Here is a 24,614-nt window from a genome sequence, read left to right on the forward strand (position 1 = left end):
GGCCCGTGTCAGTCCCTGAACTAATCACACTGTCCAACTCTCTCCTCACGGCCCGTGTCAGTCACCGAACTAATCACACTGTCCAACTCTCTCCTCACGGCCCGTGTCAGTCCCCGAACTAATCACATTGTCCCACTCTCTCCCCACGGCCCGTGTCAGTCACCGAACTAATCACACTGTCCAACTCTCTCCTCACGGCCCGTGTCAGTCCCCGAACTAATCACATTGTCCCACTCTCTCCCCACGGCCCGTGTCAGTCACCGAACTAATCACACTGTCCAACTCTCTCCTCACGGCCCGTGTCAGTCCCCGAACTAATCACATTGTCCAACTCTCTCCTCACGGCCCGTGTCAGTCACCGAACTAATCACAGTGTCCAACTCTCTCCTCACGGCCCGTGTCAGTCCCTGAACTAATCACACTGTCCAAATCTCTCCTCACGGCCCGTGTCAGTCCCTGAACTAATCACACTGTCCAACTCTCTCCTCACGGCCCGTGTCAGTCACCGAACTAATCACATTGTCCAACTCTCTGCTCACGGCCCGTGTCAGTCCCTGAACTAATCACACTGTCCAACTCTCTCCTCACGGCCCGTGTCAGTCCCTGAACTAATCACACTGTCCCACTGTCTCCTCAGGGCCCGTGTCAGTCCCCGAAATAATTACACTGTCCAACTCTCTCCTCACGGCCCGTGTCAGTCCCTGAACTAATCACACTGTCCCACTCTCTCCCCACGGCCCGTGTCAGTCCCTGAACTAATCACACTGTCTAACTCTGTCCTCATGGCCCGTGTCAGTCCCCGAACTAATCACACTGTCCAACTCTCTCCTCACGGCCCGTGTCAGTCCCTGAACTAATCACACTGTCCAACTCCCTCCTCACGGCCCGTGTCAGACCCTGAACTTATCACACTGTCCAACTCTCTCCTCACGGCCCGTGTCAGTCCCTGAACTAATCACACTGTCCAACTCCCTCCTCACGGCCCGTGTCAGTCACCGAACTAATCACACTGTCCAACTCTCTCCTCACGGCCCGTGTCAGTCACCGAACTAATCACATTGTCCAACTCTCTCCCCACGGCCCGTGTCAGTCCCTGAACTAATCACATTGTCCCACTCTCTCCGCACGGCCCGTGTCAGTCCCTGAACTAATCACATTGTCCCACTCTCTCCTCACGGCCCGTGTCAGTCCCTGAACTAATCACACTGTCCCACTCTCTCCTCACGGCCCGTGTCAGTCCCTGAACTAATCACACTGTTCAACTCTCTTCTCACGGCCCGTGTCAGTCACAGAACTAATCACACTGTCCAACTCTCTCCTCACGGCCCGTGTCAGTCCCTGAACTAATCACACTGTCCAACTCTCTCCTCACGGCCCATGTCAGCCCCTGAACTAATCACACTGTCCAACTCTCTCCTCACGGCCCGTGTCAGTCCCTGAACTAATCACACTGTCCAACTCTCTCCCCACGGCCCGTGTCAGTCCCTGAACTAATCACACTGTCCAACTCTCTCCTCACGGCCCTTGTCAGTCACCGAACTAATCACACTGTCCAACTCTCTCCTCACGGCCCGTGTCAGTCCCTGAACTAATCACACTGTCCAACTCTCTCCTCACGGCCCGTGTCAGTCACCGAACTAATCACACTGTCCAACTCTCTCCCCACGGCCCGTTTGAGTCCCCGAACTAATCAGACTGTCCAACTCTCTGCCCATGCCCCGTGTCCGTCCCCGAACTAATCAGACTGTCCAACTCTCTACCCACAGATCCTGTCAGTCCCCGAACTAATCACACTGTCCAACTCTCTCCTCACGGCCCGTGTCAGTCCCTGAACTAATCACACTGTCTAACTCTGTCCTCATGGCCCGTGTCAGTCCCCGAACTAATCACACTGTCCCACTGTCTCCCCAGGGCCAGTGTCAGTCCCTGAACTAATCACACTGTCCAACTCTCTCCCCACGGCCCGTGTCAGTCCCTGAACTAATCACAATGTCCAACTCTCTCCTCACGGCCCGTGTCAGTCACCGAACTAATCACACTGTCCCACTCTCTCCTCACGGCCCGTGTCAGTCCCCGAACTAATCACACTGTCCAACTCTCTCCTCACGGCCCGTGTCAGTCCCCGAACTAATCACACTGTCCAACTCTCTCCTCACGGCCCGTGTCAGTCACCGAACTAATCACATTGCCCAACTCTCTCCTCACGGCCCGTGTCAGTCCCTGAACTAATCACACTGACCCACTCTCTCCTCACGGCCCGTGTCAGTCCCCGAACTAATCACATTGTCCCACACTCTCCTCACGGCCCGTGTCAGTCACCGAACTAATCACACTGTCCAACTCTCTCCTCACGGCCCGTGTCAGTCCCCGAACTAATCACATTGTCCAACTCTCTCCCCACGGCCCGTGTCAGTCCCCGAACTAATCACATTGTCCAACTCTCTCCTCACGGCCCGTGTCAGTCCCCGAACTAATCACACTGTCCAACTCTCTCCTCACGGCCCGTGTCAGTCACCGAACTAATCACACTGTCCAACTCTCTCCTCACGGCCCGTGTCAGTCCCCGAACTAATCACATTGTCCCACTCTCTCCCCACGGCCCGTGTCAGTCCCCGAACTAATCACACTGTCCAACTCTCTCCTCACGGCCCGTGTCAGTCCCCGAACTAATCACATTGTCCCACTCTCTCCTCACGGCCCGTGTCAGTCCCCGAACTAATCACATTGTCCCACTCTCTCCCCACGGCCCGTGTCAGTCACCGAACTAATCACACTGTCCCACTCTCTCCTCATGGCCCTTGTCAGTCACCGAACTAATCACAGTGTCCAACTCTCTCCTCAAGGCCCGTGTCAGTCCCTGAACTAATCACACTGTCCAACTCCCTCCTCACGGCCCGTGTCAGTCACCGAACTAATCACACTGTCCCACTCTCTCCTCACGGCCCGTGTCAGTCCCTGAACTAATCACACTGTCCAACTCTCTCCTCACGGCCCGTGTCAGTCCCCGAACTAATCACATTGTCCAACTCTCTCCTCACGGCCCGTGTCAGTCCCCGAACTAATCACACTGTCCCACTCTCACCTCACGGCCCGTGTCAGTCCCTGAACTAATCATACTGTCCAACTCTCTCCTCACGGCCCGTGTCAGTCCCTGAACTAATCACACTGTCCAACTCTCTCCCCACGGCCCGTGTCAGTCCCTGAACTAATCACACTGTCCAACTCTCTCCCCACGGCCCGTGTCAGTCCCTGAACTAATCACACTGTCCAACTCTCTCCTCAGGGCCCATGTCAGTCCCTGAACTAATCACACTGTCCAACTCTCTCCTCACGGCCCGTGTCAGTCCCTGAACTAATCACACTGTCCAACTCTCTCCCCACGGCCCGTGTCAGTCCCTGAACTAATCACACCGTCCCACTCTCTCCTCACGGCCCGTGTCAGTCCCCGAACTAATCACACCGTCCCACTCTCTCCTCACGGCCCGTGTCAGTCCCCGAACTAATCACACTGTCCAACTCTCTCCCCACGGCCCGTGTCAGTCACTGAACTAATCACATTGTCCCACTCTCTCCTCACGGCCCGTGTCAGTCCCTGAACTAATCACACTGTCCAACTCTCTCCCCACGGCCCGTGTCAGTCCCTGAACTAATCACACCGTCCCACTCTCTCCTCACGGCCCGTGTCAGTCCCCGAACTAATCACACCGTCCCACTCTCTCCTCACGGCCCGTGTCAGTCCCCGAACTAATCACACTGTCCAACTCTCTGCTCACGGCCCGTGTCAGTCCCTGAACTAATCACACTGTCCAACTCTCTCCCCACGGCCCGTGTCAGTCCCTGAACTAATCACATTGTCCAACTCTCTCCTCACGGCCCATGTCAGTCCCTGAACTAATCACACTGCCCAACTCTCTCCCCACGGCCCGTGTCAGTCCCCGAACTAATCACACTGTCCAACTCTCTCCCCACGGCCCGTGTCAGTCCCTGAACTAATCACATTGTCCAACTCTCTCCTCACGGCCCATGTCAGTCCCTGAACTAATCACACTGCCCAACTCTCTCCTCACGGCCCGTGTCAGTCCCCGAACTAATCACACTGTCCAACTCTCTCCTCACGGCCCGTGTCAGTCACCGAACTAATCACACTGTCCCACTCTCTCCTCACGGCCCATGTCAGTCCCTGAACTAATCACACTGTCCCACTCTCTCCTCACGGCCCATGTCAGTCCCTGAACTAATCACACTGCCCAACTCTCTCCTCACGGCCCGTGTCAGTCCCTGAACTAATCACACTGCCCAACTCTCTCCTCAGGGCCCGTGTCAGTCACCGAACTAATCACATTGTCCAACTCTCTCCCCACGGCCCGTGTCAGTCCCTGAACTAATCACACTGTCCAACACTCTCCTAACGGCCCGTGTCAGTCCCTGAACTAATCACATTGCCCAACTCTCTCCTCACGTCCCGTGTCAGTCCCTGAACTAATCACACTGTCCAACACTCTCCTAACGGCCCGTGTCAGTCCATGAAATAATCACACTGTCCAACTCTCTCCTCACGGCCCGTGTCAGTCCCTGAAATAATCACACTGTCCAACTCTCTCCTCACGGCCCGTGTCAGTCCCTGAACTAATCACACTGTCTAACTCTGTCCTCATGGCCCGTGTCAGTCCCCGAACTAATCACACTGTCCCACTGTCTCCCCAGGGCCAGTGTCAGTCCCTGAACTAATCACACTGTCCAACTCCCTCCTCACGGCCCGTGTCAGACCCTGAACTAATCACACTGTCCCACTCTCTCCTCAGGGCCCGTGTCAGTCCCTGAACTAATCACACTGTCCAACTCTCTCCTTACGGCCCGTGTCAGTCCCCGAACTAATCACACTGTCCCACTCTCTCCTCACGGCCCGTGTCAGTCACCGAACTAATCACACTGTCCAACTCTCTCCTCACGGCCCGTGTCAGTCCCTGAACTAATCACACTGTCCAACTCCCTCCTCACGGCCCGTGTCAGTCACCGAACTAATCACATTGTCCAACTCTCTCCTCACGGCCCGTGTCAGTCCCCGAACTAATCACACTGTCCAACTCTCTCCTCACGGCCCGTGTCAGTCCCTGAACTAATCACACTGTCCAACTCCCTCCTCACGGCCCGTGTCAGTCCCTGAACTAATCACACTGTCCAACTCTCTCCCCACGGCCCGTGTCAGTCCCTGAACTAATCACACTGTCCAACTCTCTCCCCACGGCCCGTGTCAGTCCCTGAACTAATCACACTGTCCAACTCTCTCCTCAGGGCCCATGTCAGTCCCTGAACTAATCACACTGTCCAACTCTCTCCTCACGGCCCGTGTCAGTCCCTGAACTAATCACACTGTCCAACTCTCTCCCCACGGCCCGTGTCAGTCCCTGAACTAATCACACCGTCCCACTCTCTCCTCACGGCCCGTGTCAGTCCCCGAACTAATCACACCGTCCCACTCTCTCCTCACGGCCCGTGTCAGTCCCCGAACTAATCACACTGTCCAACTCTCTCCCCACGGCCCGTGTCAGTCACTGAACTAATCACATTGTCCCACTCTCTCCTCACGGCCCGTGTCAGTCCCTGAACTAATCACACTGTCCAACTCTCTCCCCACGGCCCGTGTCAGTCCCTGAACTAATCACACCGTCCCACTCTCTCCTCACGGCCCGTGTCAGTCCCCGAACTAATCACACCGTCCCACTCTCTCCTCACGGCCCGTGTCAGTCCCCGAACTAATCACACTGTCCAACTCTCTGCTCACGGCCCGTGTCAGTCCCTGAACTAATCACACTGTCCAACTCTCTCCCCACGGCCCGTGTCAGTCCCTGAACTAATCACATTGTCCAACTCTCTCCTCACGGCCCATGTCAGTCCCTGAACTAATCACACTGCCCAACTCTCTCCCCACGGCCCGTGTCAGTCCCCGAACTAATCACACTGTCCAACTCTCTCCCCACGGCCCGTGTCAGTCCCTGAACTAATCACATTGTCCAACTCTCTCCTCACGGCCCATGTCAGTCCCTGAACTAATCACACTGCCCAACTCTCTCCTCACGGCCCGTGTCAGTCCCCGAACTAATCACACTGTCCAACTCTCTCCTCACGGCCCGTGTCAGTCACCGAACTAATCACACTGTCCCACTCTCTCCTCACGGCCCATGTCAGTCCCTGAACTAATCACACTGTCCCACTCTCTCCTCACGGCCCATGTCAGTCCCTGAACTAATCACACTGCCCAACTCTCTCCTCACGGCCCGTGTCAGTCCCTGAACTAATCACACTGCCCAACTCTCTCCTCAGGGCCCGTGTCAGTCACCGAACTAATCACATTGTCCAACTCTCTCCCCACGGCCCGTGTCAGTCCCTGAACTAATCACACTGTCCAACACTCTCCTAACGGCCCGTGTCAGTCCCTGAACTAATCACATTGCCCAACTCTCTCCTCACGTCCCGTGTCAGTCCCTGAACTAATCACACTGTCCAACACTCTCCTAACGGCCCGTGTCAGTCCATGAAATAATCACACTGTCCAACTCTCTCCTCACGGCCCGTGTCAGTCCCTGAAATAATCACACTGTCCAACTCTCTCCTCACGGCCCGTGTCAGTCCCTGAACTAATCACACTGTCTAACTCTGTCCTCATGGCCCGTGTCAGTCCCCGAACTAATCACACTGTCCCACTGTCTCCCCAGGGCCAGTGTCAGTCCCTGAACTAATCACACTGTCCAACTCCCTCCTCACGGCCCGTGTCAGACCCTGAACTAATCACACTGTCCCACTCTCTCCTCAGGGCCCGTGTCAGTCCCTGAACTAATCACACTGTCCAACTCTCTCCTTACGGCCCGTGTCAGTCCCCGAACTAATCACACTGTCCCACTCTCTCCTCACGGCCCGTGTCAGTCACCGAACTAATCACACTGTCCAACTCTCTCCTCACGGCCCGTGTCAGTCCCTGAACTAATCACACTGTCCAACTCCCTCCTCACGGCCCGTGTCAGTCACCGAACTAATCACATTGTCCAACTCTCTCCTCACGGCCCGTGTCAGTCCCCGAACTAATCACACTGTCCAACTCTCTCCTCACGGCCCGTGTCAGTCCCTGAACTAATCACACTGTCCAACTCCCTCCTCACGGCCCGTGTCAGTCACCGAACTAATCACACTGTCCCACTCTCTCCTCAGGGCCCGTGTCAGTCACCGAACTAATCACACTGTCCAACTCTCTCCTCACGGCCCGTGTCAGTCCCTGAACTAATCACAATGTCCCACTGTCTCCTCAGGGCCCGTGTCAGACCCTGAACTAATCACACTGTCCCACTCTCTCCTCAGGGCCCGTGTCAGACCCTGAACTAATCACACTGTCCCACTCTCTCCTCACGGCCCGTGTCAGTCCCTGAACTAATCACACTGCCCAACTCTCTCCTCACGGCCCGTGTCAGTCCCTGAACTAATCACACAGTCCCACTCTCTCCTCACGGCCCGTGTCAGTCCCCGAACTAATCACACTGTCCAACTCTCTCCTCACGGCCCGTGTCAGTCCCTGAACTAATCACACTGTCTAACTCTGTCCTCATGGCCCGTGTCAGTCCCCGAACTAATCACACTGTCCCACTGTCTCCCCAGGGCCAGTGTCAGTCCCTGAACTAATCACACTGTCCAACTCCCTCCTCACGGCCCGTGTCAGTCCCTGAACTAATCACACTGTCCCACTCTCTCCTCAGGGCCCGTGTCAGTTCCTGAACTAATCACACTGTCCCACTCTCTCCTCACGGCCCGTGTCAGTCACCGAACTAATCACACTGTCCAACTCTCTCCTCAGGGCCCGTGTCAGACCCTGAACTAATCACAATGCCCAACTCTCTCCTCAGGGCCCGTGTCAGTTCCTGAACTAATCACATTGTCCCACTGTCTCCTCAGGGCCCGTGTCAGACCCTGAACTAATCACACTGTCCAACTCTCTCCTCACGGCCCGTGTCAGTCACCGAACTAATCACACTGTCCCACTCTCTCCTCACGGCCCGTGTCAGTCCCTGAACTAATCACACTGTCCAACTCTCCCCTCACGGCCCGTGTCAGTCCCCGAACTAATCACACTGTCCAACTCTCTCCTCACGGCCCGTGTCAGTCCCCGAACTAATCACACTGTCCCACTCTCTCCTCACGGCCCGTGTCAGTCCCTGAACTAATCACATTGTCCCACTCTCTCCTCACGGCCCGAGTCAGTCCCTGAACTAATCACACTGTCCAACTCTCTCCTCACGGCCCGTGTCAGTCCCCGAACTAATCACACTGTCCCACTCTCTCCTCACGGCCCGTGTCAGTCCCTGAACTAATCACATTGTCCCACTCTCTCCTCACGGCCCGTGTCAGTCCCTGAACTAATCACATTGTCCAACTCTCTCCCCACGGCCCATGTCAGTCCCTGAACTAATCACACTGTCCCACTGTCTCCTCAGGGACCGTGTCAGTCCCCGAAATAATTACACTGTCCAACTCTCTCCTCACGGCCCGTGTCAGTCCCTGAACTAATCACACTGTCCCACTCTCTCCCCACGGCCCGTGTCAGTCCCTGAACTAATCACACTGTCTAACTCTGTCCTCATGGCCCGTGTCAGTCCCCGAACTAATCACACTGTCCAACTCTCTCCTCACGGCCCGTGTCAGTCCCTGAACTAATCACACTGTCCAACTCCCTCCTCACGGCCCGTGTCAGACCCTGAACTTATCACACTGTCCCACTCTCTCCTCAGGGCCCGTGTCAGTCCCTGAACTAATCACATTGTCCAACTCTCTCCCCACGGCCCGTGTCAGTCCCTGAACTAATCACACTGTCCAACTCTCTCCTTACGGCCCGTGTCAGTCCCCGAACTAATCACACTGTCCAACTCTCTCCTCACGGCCCGTGTCAGTCCCTGAACTAATCACACTGTCCAACTCCCTCCTCAAGGCCCGTGTCAGTCACCGAACTAATCACACTGTCCCACTCTCTCCTCAGGGCCCGTGTCAGTCCCTGAACTAATCACACTGTCCCACTCTCTCCTCACGGCCCGTGTCAGCCCCTGAACTAATCACACTGTCCAACTCTCTCCTCACGGCCCGTGTCAGTCCCTGAACTAATCACACTGTCCAACTCTCTCCCCACGGCCCGTGTCAGTCCCTGAACTAATCACACTGTCCAACTCTCTCCCCACGGCCCGTGTCAGTCCCCGAACTAATCACACTGTCCAACTCTCTCCTCACGGCCCGTGTCAGTCCCTGAACTAATCACACTGTCCAACTCCCTCCTCAAGGCCCGTGTCAGTCACCGAACTAATCACACTGTCCCACTCTCTCCTCAGGGCCCGTGTCAGTCCCTGAACTAATCACACTGTCCCACTCTCTCCTCACGGCCCGTGTCAGCCCCTGAACTAATCACACTGTCCAACTCTCTCCTCACGGCCCGTGTCAGTCCCTGAACTAATCACACTGTCCAACTCTCTCCCCACGGCCCGTGTCAGTCCCTGAACTAATCACACTGTCCAACTCTCTCCCCACGGCCCGTTTGAGTCCCCGAACTAATCAGACTGTCCAACTCTCTGCCCATGCCCCGTGTCCGTCCCCGAACTAATCAGACTGTCCAACTCTCTACCCACAGATCCTGTCAGTCGCGAACTAATCACACTGTCCAACTCTCTGCTCACGGCCCGTGTCTGTCCCTGAACTAATCACACTGTTCCACTCTCTCCCCACGGCCCGTGTCAGTCCCTGAACTAATCACACTGTCCAACTCTCTCCTCACGGCCCGTGTCAGTCCCCGAACTAATCACACTGCCCAACTCTATCCTCACGGCCCGTGTCAGTCCCCGAACTAATCACACTGTCCAACTCTCTACCCACAGATCCTGTCAGTCCCGAATTAATCACACTGTTCAACTCCCTCCTCACGGCCCGTGTCAGTCACCGAACTAATCACACTGTCCAACTCTCTACCCACGGATCCTGTCAGTCCCGAATTAATCACACTGTCCAACTCCCTCCTCACGGCCCATGTCAGTCCCTGAACTAATCACACTGTCCCACTCTCTCCCCACGGCCCGTGTCAGTCCCAGAACTAATCACACTGTCCAACTCTCTCCTCACGGCCCGTGTCAGTCACCGAACTAATCACACTGTCCAACTCTCTCCTCACGGCCCGTGTCAGTCACCGAACTAATCACATTGTCCAACTCTCTCCCCACGGCCCGTGTCAGTCCCTGAACTAATAACAGTGTCCAACTCTCTCCACACGTCCCGTGTCAGTCCCTGAACTAATCACACTGTCCAACTCCCTTCCCACGGCCCGTGTCAGTCCCCGAACTAATCACATTGTCCCACTCTCCCCTCACGGCCCGTGTCGGTCCCCGAACTAATCACACTGTCCCACTGTCTCCCCAAGGCCAGTGTCAGTCCCTGAACTAATCACACTGTCCAACTCCCTCCTCACGGCCCGTGTCAGACCCAGAACTAATCACACTGTCCCACTCTCTCCTCAGGGCCCGTGTCAGACCCTGAACTAATCACACTGTCCCACTCTCTCCTCACGGCCCGTGTCAGTCCCTGAACTAATCACACTGCCCAACTCTCTCCTCACGGCCCGTGTCAGTCCCTGAACTAATCACACAGTCCCACTCTCTCCTCACGGCCCGTGTCAGTCCCCGAACTAATCACACTGTCCAACTCTCGCCTCACGGCCCGTGTCAGTCCCTGAACTAATCACACTGTCTAACTCTGTCCTCATGGCCCGTGTCAGTCCCCGAACTAATCACACTGTCCCACTGTCTCCCCAGGGCCAGTGTCAGTCCCTGAGCTAATCACACTGTCCAACTCCCTCCTCACGGCCCGTGTCAGACCCTGAACTAATCACACTGTCCCACTCTCTCCTCAGGGCCCGTGTCAGTCCCTGAACTAATCACACTGTCCAACTCTCTCCTCACGGCCCGTGTCAGTCCCTGAACTAATCACACTGTCCAACTCTCTCCTCACGGCCCGTGTCAGTCCCTGAACTAATCACACTGTTCAACTCTCTCCTCACGGCCCGTGTCAGTCCCTGAACTAATCACACTGTCCAACTCTCTCCTCACGGCCCGTGTCAGTCCCGAACTAATCACATTGTCCAACTCTCTCCCCACGGCCCGTGTCAGTCACCGAACTAATCACACTGTCCAACTCCCTCCTCACGGCCCGTGTCAGTCACCGAACTAATCACACTGTCCCACTCTCTCCTCACGGCCCGTGTCAGTCCCTGAACTAATCACACTGTCCCACTGTCTCCTCAGGGCCCGTGTCAGACCCTGAACTAATCACACTGTCCCACTCTCACCTCACGGCCCGTGTCAGTCCCTGAACTAATCACACTGTCCAACTCCCTCCTCACGGCCCGTGTCAGTCACCGAACTAATCACACTGTCCCACTCTCTCCTCACGGCCCGTGTCAGTCCCTGAACTAATCACATTGTCCCACTCTCTCCTCACGGACCGTGTCAGTCCCCGAACTAATCCCATTGTCCAACTCTCTCCCCACGGCCCGTGTCAGTCCCCGAACTAATCACACTGTCCCACTCTCTCCTCACGGCCCGTGTCAGTCCCTGAACTAATCACATTGTCCAACTCTCTCCTCACGGCCCGGGTCAGTCCCTGAACTAATCACATTGTCCCACTCTCTCCTCACGGCCCGTGTCAGTCCCTGAACTAATCACACTGTCCAACTCTCTCCCCACGGCCCGTGTCAGTCCCTGAACTAATCACACTGTCCCACTGTCTCTTCAGGGCCCGTATCAGCCCCTGAACTAATCACACTGTCCAACTCTCTGCCCATGGCCCGTGTCAGTCCCCGAACTAATCACACTGTCCAACTCTCTCCACACGGCCCCAGTCTGTCCCTGAACTAATCACATTTTCTACTCTCTCCTCACAGCCCGTGTCAGTCCCTGAACTAATCACATTGTCCAACTCTCTCCCCACGGCCCGTGTCAGTCCCTGAACTAATCACACTGTCCCACTCTCTCCTCACGGCCCGTGTCAGTCCCCGAACTAATCACACTGTCCAACTCTCTCCCCACGACCCGTGTCAGTCCCTGAACTAATCACATTTTCTACTCTCTCCTCACGGCCCGTGTCAGTCCCTGAACTAATCACACTGTCTAACTCTGTCCTCATGGCCCGTGTCAGTCCCCGAACTAATCACACTGTCCCACTCTCTCCTCACGGCCCGTGTCAGTCACCGAACTAATCACACTGTCCAACTCTCTCCTCACGGCCCGTGTCAGTCCCTGAACTAATCACACTGTCCCACTGTCTCCTCACGGCCCGTGTCAGTCCCTGAACTAATCACATTGTCCCACTCTCTCCTCACGGCCCGTGTCAGTCCCTGAACTAATCACATTGTCCCACTCTCTCCTCACGGCCCGTGTCAGTCCCTGAACTAATCACATTGTCCCACTCTCTCCTCACGGCCCGTGTCAGTCCCTGAACTAATCACACTGTCCCAATCTCTCCTCACGGCCCGTGTCAGTCCCTGAACTAATCACATTGTCCCACTCTCTCCTCACGGCCCGTGTCAGTCACCGAACTAATCAGATTGTCCCAATCTCTCCTCACGGCCCGTGTCAGTCAACGAACTAATCACACTGCCCAACTCTCTCCCCACGGCCCGTGTCTGTCCCTGAACTAATCACACTGTCCAACTCTCTCCTCACGGCCCGTGTCAGTCCCCGAACTAATCACATTGCCCAACTCTCTCCTCACGGCCCGTGTCAGTCACCGAACTAATCACATTGTCCAAATCTCTCCTCACGGCCCGTGTCAGTCCCCGAACTAATCACACTGTCCAACTCTCTCCACACGGCCCGTGTCAGTCCCTGAACTAATCACATTGTCCAACTCTCTCCTCACGGCCCGTGTCAGTCCCTGAACTAATCACACTGTCCCACTCTCTCCTCACGGCCCGTGTCAGTCCCCGAACTAATCACACTGTCCAACTCTCTCCTCACGGCCCGTGTCAGTCCCCGAACTAATCACACAGCCCAACTCTATCCTCACGGCCCGTGTCAGTCCCCGAACTAATCACACTGTCCAACTCTCTGCTCACGGCCCGTGTCAGTCCCTGAACTAATCACACTGTCCAACACTCTCCACACACATCCTGTCAGTCACTGAACTAATCACACCGTCCCACTGTCTCCTCAGGGCCCGTGTCAGTCCCTGAACTAATCACACTGTTCAACTGTCTCCTCACGGCCCGTGTCAGTCCCGAACTAACCACACTGTCCCAGTCTCTCCCCACGGCCCGTGTCAGTCACCGAACTAATCACACTGTCCCACTCTCTCCTCACGGCCCGTGTCAGTCCCTGAACTAATCACAATGTCCCACTGTCTCCTCACGGCCCGTGTCAGTCACCGAACTAATCACATTGTCCCACTCTCTCCCCACGGCCCGTGTCAGTCCCTGAACTAATCACACTGTCCCACTCTCTCCTCACGGCCCGTGTCTGTCCCTGAACAAATCACACTGTCCAACTCTCTCCTCACGGCCCGTGTCAGTCCCTGAACTAATCACACTGTCCAACTCTCTCCTCACGGCCCGTGTCAGTCCCCGAACTAATCACACCGTCCCACTCTCTCCTCACGGCCCGTGTCAGTCCCTGAACTAATCACATTGTCCCACTCTCTCCTCACGGCCCGTGTCAGTCCCTGAACTAATCACATTGTCCAACTCTTTCCCCACGGCCCGTGTCAGTCCCCGAACTAATCACATTTTCCAACTCTCTCCCCACGGCTCGTGTCAGTCCCTGAACTAATCACACTGTCCAACTCTCTCCTCACGGCCTGTGTCAGTCCCTGAACTAATCACTCTGTCCCACTCTCTCCTCACGGCCCGTATCAGTCCCCGAACTAATCACACAGTCCCACTCTCTCCTCACGGACCGTGTCAGTCCCTGAACTAATCACACTGTCCAACTCTCTCCTCACGGCCCGTGTCAGTCACCGAACTAATCACATTGTCCCACTCTCTCCCCACGGCCCGTGTCAGTCCCTGAACTAATCACACTGTCCCACTCTCTCCTCACGGCCCGTGTCAGTCCCTGAACTAATCACACTGTCCAACTCTCTCCCCACGGCCCGTGTCAGTCCCTGAACTAATCACACTGTCCCACTCTCTCCTCACGGCCCGTATCAGTCCCCGAACTAATCACATTGTCCAACTCTCTCCTCACGGCCCGTGTGAGTCCCTGAACTAATCACATTGTCCCACTCTCTCCTCACGGCCCGTGTCAGTCCCTGAACTAATCACATTGTCCAACTCTCTCCCCACGGCCCGTGTCAGTCCCTGAACTAATCACACTGCCCAACTCTCTCCTCACGGCCCGTGTCAGTCCCTGAACTAATCACATTGTCCAACTCTCTCCCCACGGCCCGTGTCAGTCCCTGAACTAATCACACTGCCCAACTCTCTCCTCACGGCCCGTGTCAGTCCCTGATCTAATCACACTGCCCAAGTCTCTCCTCACGGCCCGTGTCAGTCACCGAAGTAATCACACTGCCCAACTCTGTCCCCACGGCCCGTGTCAGTCCCTGAACTAATCACATTGTCCCACTCTCTCCTCACGGCCCGTGTCAGTCACCGAACTAATCACACTGCCCAACTCTCTCCACACGGCCCGTGTCAGTCCCCGAACTAATCACACTGTCCAACTCTCTCCACACGGCCCGTGTCAGTCCCTGAACTAATCACATTGTCCCACTCTCTCCTCACGGCCCGTGTCAGTCCCCGAACTAATCACACTGTCTAACTCTCTCCTCACGGCCCGTGTCAGTCACCGAACTAATCACATTGTCTACTCTCTCCTCAGGGCCCGTGTCAGTCACCGAACTATTCACACTGTCCAACTCTCTCCTCACGGCCCGTGTCAGTCCCCGAAATTATCACACTGTCGAACTCTCTCCTCACGGCCCGTGTCAGTCCCTGAACTAATCACACTGTCCAACACTCTCCACACAGATCCTGTCAGTCACTGAACTAATCACACCGTCCCACTGTCTCCTCAGGGCCCGTGTCAGTCCCTGAACTAATCACACTGTTCAACTGTCTCCTCACGGCCCATGTCAGTCCCGAACTAACCACACTGTCCCAGTCTCTCCCCACGGCCCGTGTCAGTCACCGAACTAATCACACTGTCCCACTCTCTCCTCACGGCCCGTGTCAGTCCCTGAACTAATCAGAATGTCCCACTGTCTCCTCACGGCCCGTGTCAGTCACCGAACTAATCCCACTGTCCCACTCTCTCCTCAGGGCCCGTGTCCGTCCCTGAACAAATCACACTGTCCAACTTTCTCCCCACGGCCCGTGTCAGTCACCGAACTATTCACACTGTCCAACTCTCTCCCCACGGCTCGTGTCAGTCCCTGAACTAATCACATTGTCCCACTCTCTCCTCACGGCCCGTGTCAGTCCCTGAACTAATCACATTGTCCAACTCTTTCCCCACGGCCCGTGTCAGTCCCCGAACTAATCACATTTTCCAACTCTCTCCCCATGGCTCGTGTCAGTCCCTGAACTAATCACACTGTCCAACTCTCTCCTCACGGCCCGTGTCAGTCCCTGAACTAATCACACTGTCCCACTCTCTCCTCACGGCCCGTATCAGTCCCCGAACTAATCACACTGTCCCACTCTCTCCTCACGGCCCGTATCAGTCCCCGAACTAATCACATTGTCCAACTCTCTCCTCACGGCCCGTGTGAGTCCCTGAACTAATCACACTGTCCCACTCTCTCCCCACGGCCCGTGTCAGTCCCCGAACTAATCACATTGTCCCACTCTCTCCTCACGGCCCGTGTCAGTCCCTGAACTAATCACATTGTCCAACTCTCTCCCCACGGCCCGTGTCAGTCCCTGAACTAATCACACTGCCCAACTCTCTCCTCACGGCCCGTGTCAGTCCCTGAACTAATCACATTGTCCAACTCTCTCCCCACGGCCCGTGTCAGTCCCTGAACTAATCACACTGCCCAACTCTCTCCTCACGGCCCGTGTCAGTCCCTGATCTAATCACACTGCCCAAGTCTCTCCTCACGGCCCGTGTCAGTCACCGAACTAATCACACTGCCCAACTCTGTCCCCACGGCCCGTGTCAGTCCCTGAACTAATCACATTGTCCCACTCTCTCCTCACGGCCCGTGTCAGTCACCGAACTAATCACACTGCCCAACTCTCTCCACACGGCCCGTGTCAGTCCCCGAACTAATCACACTGTCCAACTCTCTCCTCACGGCCCGTGTCAGTCCCTGAACTAATCACACTGTCTAACTCTCTCCTCACGGCCCGTGTCAGTCCCCGAACTAATCACATTGTCCCACTCTCTCCTCACGGCCCGTGTCAGTCCCTGAACTAATCACATTGTCTACTCTCTCCTCACGGCCCGTGTCAGTCCCTGTACTAATCACATTGTCAACTCTCTGCCCATGCCCCGTGTCCGTCCCCGAACTAATCACACTGTCCAACTCTCTACCCACAGATCCTGTCAGTCCCAAATTAATCACACTGTCCAACTCCCTCCTCACAGCCCGTGTCAGTCCCTGAGCTAATCAGACTCTTCAACTCTCTCCTCACGGCCCGTGTCAGTCCCGAACTAATCACACTGTCCAACTCTCTCCTCACGGCCCGTGTCAGTCCCTGAACTAATCACATTGTCTACTCTCTCCCCACGGCCCGTGTCAGTCCCTGAACTAATCACATTGTCCAACTCTCTCCTCACGGCCCGTGTCAGTCCCCGAACTAATCACACTGTCCAACTCTCTCCCCACGACCCGTGTCAGTCCCTGAACTAATCACACTGTCCAACTCACTCCTCAGGGCCCGTGTCAGTCCCCGAACTAATCACACTGTCCAACTCTCTCCCCACGGCCCGTGTCAGTCCCCGAACTAATCACATTGTCCCACTCTCTCCTCACGGCCCGTGTCAGTCCACGAACTAATCACACTGTCCAACTCTCTGCCCATGCCCCGTGTCCGTCCCCGAACTAATCACACTGTCCAACTCTCTGCCCACAGATCCTGTCAGTCGCGAATTAATCACACTGTCCAACTCCCTCCTCACTGCCCGTGTCAGTCACCGAACTAATCACACTGTCCAACTCTCTCCTCAGGGCCCGTGTCAGTCTCTGAACTAATCAGACTGTTCAACTCTCTCCTCACGGCCCGTGTCAGTCACTGAACTAATCACACTGTCCCACTGTCTCCTCAGGGCCCGTGTCAGTCTCTGAACTAATCAGACTGTTCAACTCTCTCCTCACGGCCCGTGTCAGTCCCGAACTAATCACACTGTCCAACTCTCTCCTCACGGCCCATGTCAGTCCCTGAACTAATCACACTGCCCAACTCTCTCCCCACGGCCCGTGTCAGTCCCCGAACTAATCACATTGTCCCACTCTCTCCCCACGGCCCGTGTCAGCCCCGAACTAATCACACTGTCCAACTCTCTCCCCACGGCCCGTGTCAGTCCCCGAACTAATCACATTATCCCGCTGTCTCCTCACGGCCCGTGTCAGTCCCCGAACTAATCACACTGTCCAACTCTCTCCTCACGGCCCGTGTCAGTCCCTGAACTAATCACACTGTCCAACTCTCTCCCCACGGCCCGTGTCAGTCCCCGAACTAATCACATTATCCCGCTGTCTCCTCACGGCCCGTGTCAGTCCCCGAACTAATCACACTGTCCAACTCTCTCCTCACGGCCCGTGTCAGTCCCTGAACTAATCACACTGTCCAACTCTCTGCCCATGGCCCGTGTCATTCCCCGAACTAATCACACTGTCCCACTGTCTCCTCAGGGCCCGTGTCAGTCCCCGAACTAATTACACTGTCCAACTCTCTCCTCACGGCCCGTGTCAGTCCCTGAACTAATCACACTGTCTAACTCTGTCCTCATGGCCCGTGTCAGTCCCCGAACTAATCACACTGTCCCACTGTCTCCCCAGGGCCAGTGTCAGTCCCTGAACTAATCACACTGACCAACTCCCTCCTCACGGCCCGTGTCAGACCCTGAACTAATCACACTGTCCCACTCTCTCCTCAGGGCCCGTGTCAGTCCCTGAACTAATCACACTGTCCAACTCTCTCCTTACGGCCCGTGTCAGTCCCCGAACTAATCACACTGTCCCACTCTCTCCTCACGGCCTGTGTCAGTCCCCGAACTAATCACACTGTCCAACTCTCTCCTCACGGCCCGTGTCAGTCCCTGAACTAATCACACTGTCCAACTCCCTCCTCACGGCCCGTGTCAGTCCCCGAACTAATCACACTGTCCCACTGTCTCCCCAGGGCCAGTGTCAGTCCCTGAACTATTCACACTGTCCAACTCCCTCCTCACGGCCCGTGTCAAACCCTGAACTAATCACACTGTCCCACTCTCTCCTCAGGGCCCGTGTCAGTCCCTGAACTAATCACACTGTCCAACTCTCTCCTCACGGCCCGTGTCAGTCCCCGAACTAATCACAATGTCCCACTCTCTCCTCACGGCCCGTGTCAGTCCCCGAACTAATCACACTGTCCAACTCTCTCCTCACGGCCCGTGTCAGTCCCTGAACTAATCACACTGTCCAACTCTCTCCTCACGGCCCGTGTCAGTCCCTGAACTAATCACACTGTCCAACTCTCTCCTCACGGCCCGTGTCAGTCCCCGAACTAATCACACTGTCCCACTGTCTCCTCACGGCCTGTGTCAGTCCCCGAACTAATCACACTGTCCAACTCTCTGCTCACGGCCCGTGTCAGTCCCTGAACTAATCACACTGTCCAACTCTCTCCTCACGGCCCGTGTCAGTCCCTGAACTAATCACACTGTCCAACTCTCTCCTCACGGCCCGTGTCAGTCCCTGAACTAATCACACTGTCCAACACTCTGCTCACGGCCCGTGTCAGTCCCTGAACTAATCACACTGTCCAACTCTCTGCTCACGGCCCGTGTCAGTCCCTGAACTAATCACATTGTCCCACTGTCTCCTCAGGGCCCGTGTCAGTCCCCGAACTAATCACACTGTCCAACTCTCTCCTCACGGCCCGTGTCAGTCCCTGAACTAATCACACTGTCTAACTCTGTCCTCATGGCCTGTGTCAGTCCCCGAACTAATCACACTGTCCCACTGTCTCCCCAGGGCCAGTGTCAGTCCCTGAACTAATCACACTGTCCAACTCCCTCCTCACGGCCCGTGTCAGACCCTGAACTAATCACACTGTCCCACTCTCTCCTCAGGGCCCGTGTCAGTCCCTGAACTAATCACACTGTCCAACTCTCTCCTCACGGCCCGTGTCAGTCCCTGAACTAATCACACTGTCCAACTCTCTCCTCACGGCCCGTGTCAGTCACCGAACTAATCACACTGTCGCACTGTCTCCTCAAGGCCCGTGTCTGTCCCTGAACTAATCACACTGTGCAACTCTCTCCCCACGTCCCGTGTCAGTCCCTGAACTAATCACACTGCCCAACTCTCTACCCACGGCCCGTGTCAGCCCCCGAACTAATCACATTGTCCCACTCTCTCCTCACGGCCCGTGTCAGTACCTGAACTAATCACATTGTCCCACTCTCTCCTCACGGCCCGTGTCAGTCCCTGAACTAATCACATTGTCCCACTCTCTCCTCACGGCCCGTGTCAGTCCCTGAACTAATCACACTGTCCAACTCTCTCCTCACGGCCCGTGTCAGTCCCTGAACTAATCACATTGTCCAACTCTCTCCTCACGGCCCGTGTCAGTCCCCGAACTAATCACACTGTCCAACTCTCTCCTCACGGCCCGTGTCAGTCCCTGAACTAATCACATTGTCCAACTCTCTCCTCACGGCCCGTGTCAGTCCCTGAACTAATCACATTGTCCCACTCTCTCCTCACGGCCCGTGTCAGTCCCCGAACTAATCACACTGTCCCACTCTCTCCCCACGGCCCGTGTCAGTCCCTGAACTAATCACACTGTCCCACTCTCTCCTCACGGCCCGTGTTAGTCCCTGAACTAATCACACTGTCCAACTCTCTCCTCACGGCCCGTGTCAGTCCCTGAACTAATCACACTGTCCAACTCTCTCCTCACGGCCCGTGTTAGTCCCTGAACTAATCACACTGCCCAACTCTCTCCTCACGGCCCGTGTCAGTCCCTGAACTAATCACACTGTCCACCTCTCTCCTCACGGCCCGTGTCAGTCCCGAACTAATCACACTGTCCAACTCTCTCCCCACGGCCCGTGTCAGTCCCCGAACTAATCACATTGTCCCACTCTCTCCTCACGGCCCGTGTCAGTCCCCGAACTAATCACATTGTCCCACTCTCTCCTCACGGCCCGTGTCAGTCCCTGAACTAATCACATTGTCCAACTCTCTCCTCACGGCCCGTGTCAGTCCCGAACTAATCACATTGTCCCACTCTCTCCTCACGGCCCGTGTCAGTCCCTGAACTAATCATACTGTCCAACTCTCTCCTCACGGCCCGTGTCAGTCCCTGAACTAATCACATTGTCCAACTCTCCCCTCACGGCCCGTGTCAGTCACCGAACTAATCACACTGTCCAACTCTCTCCTCACGGCCCGTGTCAGTCCCCGAACTAATCACACTGTCCAACTCTCTCATCACGGCCCGTGTCAGTCCCTGAACTAATCACATTGTCCACTCTCTCCCCACGGCCCGTGTCAGTCACCGAGCTAATCACACAGTCCCACTGTCTCCTCATGGCCCGTGTCAGTCCCTGAACTAATCACACTGTCCCACTGTCTCCTCACGGCCCGTGTCAGTCCCTGAACTAATCACACTGTCCAACTCTCTCCTCACGGCCCATGTCAGTCCCTGAACTAATCTCATTGTCCCACTCTCTCCCCAAGGCCCGTGTCAGTCCCTGAACTAATCACACTGTCCAACTCTCTCCCCACAGATCCTGTCAGTCCCTGAACTAGTCACACTGTCCAACTCTCTCCCCACGGCCCGTGTCAGCCCCCAACTAATCACATTGTCCAACTCTCTACTCACGGCGCGTGTCAGTCCCCGAACTAATCACATTGTCCAACTCTCTCCTCACGGCCCGCGTCAGTCCCCGAACTAATCACACTGTCTAACTCTGTCCTCATGGCCCGTGTCAGTCCCCGAACTAATCACTTTGTCCAACTCTCTCCTCACGGCCCGTGTCAGTCCCCGAACTAATCACACTGTCCAACTCTCTCCTCACGGCCCGTGTCAGTCCCTGAACTAATCACACTGTCCAACTCTCTCCTCACGGCCCGTGTCAGTCCCTGAACTAATCACATTGTCCAACTCCCTCCCCACGGCCCGTGTCAGTCCCTGAACTAATTACACAGTCCCACTCTCTCCACACAGATCCTGTCAGTCCCTGAACTAATCACATTGTCCAACTCTCTCCTCACGGCCCGTGTCAGTCCCTGAACTAATCTCATTGTCCCACTCTCTCCCCATGGCCCGTGTCAGTCACTGAACTAATCACACTGTCCAACACTCTCCTCACGGCCCGTGTCAGTCCCTGAACTAATCACATTGTCCCAGTCTCTCCTCACGGCCCGTGTCAGTCCCTGAACTAATCACATTGTCCCACTCTCTCCTCACGGCCCGTGTCAGTCCCTGAACTAATCACACTGTCCCACTCTCTCCTCACGGCCCGTGTCAGTCCCTGAACTAATCACACTGTCCAACTCTCTCCTCACGGCCCGTGTCAGTCCCTGAACTAATCACACTGTCCAACTCTCTCCCCACGGCCCGTGTCAGTCCCCGAACTAATCACACTGTCCCACTCTCTCCTCACGGCCCGTGTCAGTCCCTGAACTAATCACACTGTCCAACTCTCTCCCCATGGCCCGTTTGAGTCCCCGAACTAATCACACTGTCTAACTCTCTGCCCACAGATCCTGTCAGTCGCGAATTAATCACACTGTCCAACACCCTCCCCACGGCCCGTGTGAGTCCCCGAACTAATCACACTGTCCAACTCTCTCCTCACGGCCCGTGTCAGTCCCCGAACTAATCACACTGTCCAACTCTCTCCTCACGGCCCGTGTCAGTCCCCGAACTAATCACACTGTCCAACTCTCTACCCACAGATCCTGTCAGTCCCGAATTAATCACACTGTCCAACTCCCTCCTCACGGCCCGTGTCAGTCCCTGAACTAATCACACTGTCCCACTCTCTCCTCACGGCCCGTGTCAGTCACCGAACTAATCACATTGTCCCACTCTCTCCTCACGGGCCGTGTCAGTCACCGAACTAATCACACTGTCCAACTCTCTCCCCACGGCCCGTGTCAGTCCCTGAACTAATCACACTGCCCAACTCTCTCCTCACGGCCCGTGTCAGTCCCTGAACTAATCACACTGTCCCACTCTCTCCTCACGGCCCGTGTCAGTCCCTGAACTAATCACACTGTCCAACTCTCTCCCCACGGCCCGTGTCAGTCCCTGAACTAATCACACTGTCCAACTCTCTCCCCACGGCCCGTGTCAGTCACCGAACTAATCACATTGTCCAACTCTCTCCCCACGGCCCGCGTCAGTCCCTGAACTAATTACAGTGTCCAACTCTCTCCACACGGCCCGTGTCAGTCCCTGAACTAACCACATTGTCCAACTCTCTCCTCACGGCCCGTGTCAGTCACAGAACTAATCACACTGTCCAACTCTCTCCCCACGGCCCGTGTCAGTCCCTGAACTAATCACATTGTCCAACTCTCTCCCCACAGACCCTGTCAGTCCCTGAACTAGTCACACTGTCCAACTCTCTCCTCACGGCCCGTGTCAGTCCCCGAACTAATCACATTGTCCAACTCTCTCCTCACGGCCCGTGTCCGTCCCTGAACTAATCACACTGTCCCACTGTCTCCTCACGGCCCGTGTCAGTCCCTGAACTAATCACATTGTCCCACTCACTCCCCACGGCCCGTGTCAGTCACCGAACTAATCACACTGTCCCACTGTCTCCTCACGGCCCGTGTCCGTCCCTGAACTAATCACACTGTCCAACTCTCTCCCCACGGCCTGTGTCAGTCCCTGAACTAATCACACTGTCCCACTCTCTCCTCACGGCCCGTGTCAGTCACCGAACTAATCACACTGTCCCACTGTCTCCTCACGGCCCGTGTCAGTCCCTGAACTAATCACTCTGTGCAACTCTCTCCTCACGGCCCGTGTCAGTCCCCTAACTAATCACACTGTCCCACTCTCTCCCCACGGCCCGTGTCAGTCCCTGAACTAATCACATTGTCCAACTCTCTCCCCAGGGCCAGTGTCAGTCCCTGAACTAATCACACTGTCCAACTCCCTCCTCACGGCCCGTGTCAAACCCTGAACTAATCACACTGTCCCACTCTCTCCTCAGGGCCCGTGTCAGTCCCTGAACTAATCACACTGTCCAACTCTCTCCTCACGGCCCGTGTCAGTCCCCGAACTAATCACACTGTCCCACTCTCTCCTCACGGCCTGTGTCAGTCCCCGAACTAATCACACTGTCCAACTCTCTCCTCACGGCCCGTGTCAGTCCCTGAACTAATCACACTGTCCAACTCTCTCCTCACGGCCCGTGTCAGTCCCTGAACTAATCACACTGTCCCACTCTCTCCTCACGGCCCATGTCAGTCCCTGAACTAATCACACTGTCCCACTCTCTCCTCACGGCCCGTGTCAGTCCCCGAACTAATCACACTGTCCCACTGTCTCCTCACGGCCTGTGTCAGTCCCCGAACTAATCACACTGTCCAACTCTCTGCTCACGGCCCGTGTCAGTCCCTGAACTAATCACACTGTCCAACTCTCTCCTCACGGCCCGTGTCAGTCCCTGAACTAATCACACTGTCCCACTGTCTCCTCAGGGCCCGTGTCAGTCCCCGAACTAATCACACTGTCCAACTCTCTCCTCACGGCCCGTGTCAGTCCCTGAACTAATCACACTGTCTAACTCTGTCCTCATGGCCCGTGTCAGTCCCCGAACTAATCACACTGTCCCACTGTCTCCCCAGGGCCAGTGTCAGTCCCTGAACTAATCACACTGTCCAACTCCCTCCTCACGGCCCGTGTCAGACCCTGAACTAATCACACTGTCCCACTCTCTCCTCAGGGCCCGTGTCAGTCCCTGAACTAATCACACTGTCCAACTCTCTCCTCACGGCCCGTGTCAGTCCCTGAACTAATCACACTGTCCAACTCTCTCCTCACGGCCCGTGTCAGTCCCTGAACTAATCACATTGTCCCACTCTCTCCCCACGGCCCGTGTCAGTCCCCGAACTAATCACACTGTCCAACTCTCTCCTCACGGCCCGTGTCAGTCACCGAACTAATCACACTGTCCCACTGTCTCCTCAGGGCCCGTGTCAGTCCCTGAACTAATCACATTGTCCAACTCTCTCCTCACGGCCCGTGTCAGTCCCCGAACTAATCACACTGTCCAACTCTCTCCTCACGGCCCGTTTCAGTCCCTGAACTAATCACATTGTCCCACTCTCTCCTCAGGGCCCGTGTCAGTCCCTGAACTAATCACACTGTCCCACTCTCTCCCAACGGCCCGTGTCAGTCCCCGAACTAATCACACTGTCCCACT

This window comes from Hypanus sabinus, unplaced genomic scaffold, assembly GCF_030144855.1.
Source record: "Hypanus sabinus isolate sHypSab1 unplaced genomic scaffold, sHypSab1.hap1 scaffold_711, whole genome shotgun sequence".
NCBI classification, from domain to species: domain Eukaryota; kingdom Metazoa; phylum Chordata; class Chondrichthyes; order Myliobatiformes; family Dasyatidae; genus Hypanus; species Hypanus sabinus.